The following is a 6,039-nucleotide window of genomic DNA, read 5'->3' on the forward strand; positions in this document are numbered from 1 at the left end:
GATACCACCAGGTGGAGCTAGACGAGGAAAGTCGCGACCTGACCACATTCATCACCCCCTGGGGGAGATTTCGTTACCGACGTACCCCTTGGGACACTGCTCCGCCGGCGATGTGTATACTCGATGATTCGACGACACCATCCAGGACATCCAGAGGAAATACAAGTGCGTGGACGACACCCTGCTCTACGACAACAGCATCGAAGGGGCTTTCTGGCACGCCTACGACTTCCTCGAAACCTGCGCAGCTAAGGGTGTCACCCTGAAGCCGGAGAAATTCCAGTTCGCAAGAAGAGAAGTGGACTTTGTGGGCTTCAACTTGGGCTGGGAGGCCTACAAGCCAACAGAGGAACGTTTGGCGGCCATCAAGAACTTCTCGATGCCGTGTTAGCCCTCTATCACCGACATAAGGGAGTGGTACGGATTCGTCAACCAGCTGGCACCCTTCTTCGCAACAGCCCCCATCATGAACACATTCAGGGAGCTCCTCAAGAAGCCAACGGGGAAGTTAGTGTACTGGGACGAGGCACTCCGCACCAAATTCCATCACGCTCAGGACACAATCTGCCAATTAGCAAAGGACGGGTTGGCCTACTACGACAGGAGCCGCCCCACAGCAGCGATCACTGACTGGAGCAAAGAGGGCATAGGGTTTGTTATCCTCCAGCAGTATTGCGCGTGCAGCTCCGCCGACACACCCTTCTGCTGCACGAGCGGGTGGCGCCTGGCGCTGTGCGGCAGCCGCCATCTCACCGCCGCTGAAGCTGGCTACGCCGCCGTGGAGGGGGAAGCCCTCGCGGTAGCCTGGTGTCTCCAGAAGGCGAGGCTGTTCCTGCTGGGGTGCCCCAACCTCACCGTCGTGACAGACCACCGCCCATTAACCAAGTTGCTGGGGGATCGGGCCCTTACGGAAATCTCCAACCCCTGTCTCTTCAGGCTGAAGGAGAGAACCCTGCAGTACTGCTTCAGGGTCAAGTATCTGCCGGGGAAGCGTAACAGTGCGGCAGACTTCCTATCACGATACCCCGCCTTGAAAGCCGATCCCAGCACCCACGACGTGGACCTCGACGAGGTCCTCACCGACGCCATGGCGGCCGCTGTCTTGGCAGCAGTAGAGCATGACAGCTGCGTCATGGACGAGGCGAGTGTCAGACATGCCGCCGTCAGCGACCCCGTGTATCAGCTGCTCATGGCCAGGGTCCTGGCCGGGGACTGGGCCGACAGGAAGTCCCAGGAAGTTGCATGCCTTCGGCCCTTCTACGGTGTCAGGGAGAGGCTGGCCGTCATCCAAGACTTAGTGACATACACATTTGAACAGGGCAACGTCCGCCTAGTTATACCGGAGCCCCTTCGTCAGCAGGTGGATGCCAACCTACACGCGGGGCACCAAGGCCTGGACTCCATGCAACAACGAGCGCTCCAGACGGTATACTGGCCTGGACTCGAGGGGGACCTGCAGTATCGCCGCTCCTTGTGCGAAGAATGCGACGTTCACGCACCATCCCAGGCCGCGGAGGAATTCATCATCACGCCGTCCCCCCGAGTACCTCTTCCAGATGACGGTAGCAGATATGTTCCAGCACGACGGACACATGTACATGGCCTACGCAGATAGACTCACAGGTTGGCTGGAGCTGGCCCACTTCCCCCACGGTACCTCCTCCTCTCACATCAAGACCTAGCTACATTGCTACTTCGCCCGGTGGGGGGCCCTGGAGCAAATCTCCACGGACGGGGGCACTAATCTGGCTAGCGAGGAAATGGGGGAATTTTTCAAGTTGTGGGGCGTGTCCGTGCGACTATCATCTGCCCAGTACCCGCAGTCCAACGGCAGGGCAGAGGCCGCGGTCAAGGTTGGGAAGCGAATAATAATGGCCAACACGGGCAGCGGCGGCAACCTCGACACGGACAAGTCCTCTTTGGCTATGCTGCAGTACCTCAACACACACCTCCGCGGAATGAAGAAGTCACCCGCCCAGATGGCAGCAGGCAGGCAGCTCCGAGACGGTGTACCTACGGCCCGCTGGCACCTCACGGTAGACAAACACTGGGGGGCAACCCTCCGGCATAGAGAACGTCAGATGGCTGACAATGGTGCTGTCATCAACCCGGGCTCCCATGTACAAGTGCAAAATCAAGCCACCAAGCTGTGGGACCGTACCGGTATCATGGCGGAAACGCTCCCATACCGACAATACCTAGTCAGACTGAACGGCAGCGGGCGCCTCTCCCTCCGTAACAGGAAGCACCTGCGACTCACATCATCGGGGCCCCAGCCAGGGCGAGCAACACCTGCCACGCATCCAGCCCCTCCCACGCCCAAGCAGCCACCGGTCAGCCACCCTACGCCCAGCCCGCAAGCAGTGCGGGAGTCATGCCCATCACGTCACGCCAGGAGGCCAGCTTGGATGAATGACTACATATGACGTCTTTGACTGTCATACACCCTTCTTATGTGTAATCATGTACATTACAGCAGCATCTGCTTATTTTGTTTTATTGGATCTGTCCCATTACTCTGTCGCATGCATCCAATTTAATCCATGTATTGTTCCTTTTATTTCCTATCCATGTATACCCATGTATTAATCTCGGGGGGGATGATGGAGTACCTGCTAGTGTTAAGATATGTTTTCCCATGGCAAGCAGGCGCCAAGTAAGCGTGCCAGTTGGAGACGGCAACTGGCATCAGTATGTAATTGTGGACCTAATAAACCACACGCCTCTACCACCGTGTATCTTTTGTCCCACCTTGACATCCAATACTTAGATAGGGTTTTCAAAGTTCAGTGATGACGTATGTAAGGGTGAACTTAGAATGGCTGCAGCAATAGCTGAACATGACTTACCATTAGCTTTTGCAGATCATTTACCTACGTTGATTCAGGCTATTTGTAGTGATTCTAAAATTGCAGAAAAACTAACACTGGGTCGCACAAAAGTTAATAATGTAATTGGAGAAGAATATCATTCTCAGCTTATTGAACATATGAAGAGAAACAAATTCTCTTTAATAGTTGATGAATCAACTGTCAAAAGGTGTGTAAAGCACCTCTGTATGGTAGCACGGGTGACAATCCAGGATACTGTTACTGATGCGTTTCTTCGACTCATTCCTCTAAAGGATGCTACTGCTGTTACATTGTATAATCATGTAACTGGATTTTTCAATAAATATGATATTCCTTATAGACAGAATATGTTAGGTTTTGCAGCAGATGGTGCAAATACTATGTTAGGAGCACACCATTACCTGTGTAAGGACAACACTTTTCCCCTATTTTCATTGTACCTTACACCTGTCTTCTTTGCTTAAAAACGATATTCCCCATCTGTTTGTAATGAGGTGCATCTGTCATTCTTTTGCCTTATGTGCACCCTATGCATATCTCAAATTGCCTTGGTCTATAGAAACCTTAGCTAGGGACATTTATAGTTATTTCAGCTTCAGCCCTAAATGAACTGGAGACCTTGAAGAATTCCAGAATTTCACTAATGTGAAGCCACATAAATTATTACAACCTTCTCAAACTAGGTGGCTCTCACTGCATATGGTTGTAACAAGGTTAATTGAACAGTACAATGCATTAAAACTGTTCTTTACAAATGCTGTCCTTGTTGACAAGCTTACTGGTTCAGAAGTTATTTTGCAGAAGCTTAATAACCCCATAACTAGATTTTGTTTTGCCAATTTTTAGTAACTTGAACAAACAAATGCAGTCTGAGTCACCACAAGTGCACGTTTTACAAAGTTCAGTTGCTGCAGCCCTTAGGACAATTCTTGAATGCTATATAAGAAAGGATTACATAGACAAAACTCCACTAAAGGATATAAAGATTAAAGACCCTGTAAACTTCAAGCCCTTGGAAGATATGTATCTTGGTATTAAAATAGGTATCGAACTTGGAAGTAAAGCTTCACATAATACTGAGGATCTTAGATGTTTTAGACGAAGCTGTTTGGAGTTTTTCATAGAAGCAGCATCTCAAATTTATAAAAGATTTCCCTTTGATTCAGATGCTATTTATTCTTTGAAGGCATTAAGTCCAAAAGTAGTTATGGATAGAGAATTGCCATCTCTAAATGATCTGATGTCCTTCTTTGGTCATGCAATAGAATCTGATATTCAAAGCATTGACACAGAATGGAAGCTACTAAGAAATTCTTTAGATATTATTAATGTGAGTTCAGATATGAAGCCAGAGATATTTTGGAGTACAGTAGCTTCAGCTAGGCAAATGGACAATGTGTTAATGTTTTCAAATTTGTCCAACTTTATGCAAACATTACTATGTTTACCGTACTCGAGTGCAACTGTAAAAAGAATATTTTCTTCAATAAACAGGAAGAAAACAAAAATAAGAAATAGCCTAGCTACTGAAATAATTACAGGTTTGCTCCATACAAAGCAATTGCTTACAGATAAATCATGTTATGAATTTACTGTCTCCAAAGAATTCTTAGCCAGAACAAGGAAATCAGGAAGTGACAAATATATACATCATCAAAAGTAGAAATAAGTAGAAAATAAAATTTATAAATATTTCTTTATTTTCTAAATCTCAAAATATGAAATGGTAATCCTAGGGTTATTATCCAGCGATTCCTTTAATTTCCAATCAATTATATATCATATTACCAACACTATAAACGGGCCAACCCCAAGTCCATCATTATGACAATTTGTTGTTTACTTTATGTACTCAAGAGTCAAGAGGTATCAATGGTGGAAGTGTTTTCATTAATAAACAGGAAATCTCCTTTTTTTTTATTCTTTTTTCCTTCAGCCAATTGATTTACTCTAAATTATGTGTTATTTCTAGTAACATACGCTAAAATATAACCTACCAATTCCTCAGATTTTCTATATAGATTAATTTTACAATATACAGATTTATTCAGATTTTTTTCAGCAAATATGCAGATTTTTGAAAAAAAAATGTGGCAACACTGATCAGATATTACAAACAACCGTGAAGACTGGTGAACAGCATTTGCTTTAATTAGAGGGAGGGGTTCAGTCAATGCTGCATTACAATAGAAAGTCACAGAAAAATACACTGGAAGATAACTGGACATTCTAATATGCTTTTATAGACCTTGAGAAGGCATTCAATAAAATACCAAAGGAAGTAGTGTTTTGGTATTTGAGAAAGATTTTAAAGTGCCACTAAAGTTGGTTGGTTGGTTGAAATGGTGTATAAAAGAAGCTATTTATTCGTTTACAACATGAACAAAAATCGGAATAGTATAGGTTATGGAGGAATAGACAGAAAAGGTAAGGAATGAAATTATGTGAATTGTTATAATGAAGATGATCTGATCATTACAGCAGAAACTAAAGAACAATTATTAGGTTATATTGACTGATTAATGAAATTTAGGCTGTCAAAACCATGCACTTGGGCACTTTTGACCATTTACCACTAAGAGAGAGGGAATGTTGGCCAGGAAGAGCATCAGGTAACAGTAAAGCTGTTGAACAGTAAGAGTGGAGACATGAAACAGGAATTGAAGTAATGTAACTGGCTAAAATTTGGGTGCAGCTATAAACAGAAGGAATGAATCCTGATAAAAAAAAGTCACGGAAAAAAAACCATTAATCTGTCCTAGATAGTGACCCCACGAGTTTAAACTTGCAGCATGTTTAGTACAAGAGGTTGGGGAGTACTGTAAATACCTGTTAAGATAATGACCTAAAAGAAATATCAGTACTAGATAACGACCCCCCCACCCAAAACCCTTGGGGGTCACTCTATCTAAGAAACATCAAAAACATTTTCTGTTTTATTATTTCAACTGCCACCATATAAATTAATGAGACTTTTTCCTATCACAGTTGATTGATTGATTGATTATGAAATTTAGGTCTTAAGGACCAAATTGTGAATTTTTCTAAAAACAGTTTTCCTGTGCCTTTATTATTGGCCACCAAAAGGATGGTGCAAACACCATTTACTACTGCCTACAGTACACAACATGAGCAGTGAGCAGTAAGGATCACTTGAATGGGGTACGAAGATAAATGGGGTAAAAGT

At 44.8% G+C, this 6,039-nt stretch overlaps 1 pseudogene; it reads left to right on the forward strand.

Annotated features, from left to right (window-relative positions):
- Positions 1–1,760: 1,760 nt before the first annotated feature.
- Positions 1,761–4,515, forward strand: LOC135218684 (protein FAM200C-like; annotated as a pseudogene).
- Positions 4,516–6,039: the final 1,524 nt, after the last annotated feature.

Source organism: Macrobrachium nipponense, chromosome 1 (assembly GCF_015104395.2).
Source record: "Macrobrachium nipponense isolate FS-2020 chromosome 1, ASM1510439v2, whole genome shotgun sequence".
Lineage (NCBI taxonomy): Eukaryota > Metazoa > Arthropoda > Malacostraca > Decapoda > Palaemonidae > Macrobrachium > Macrobrachium nipponense.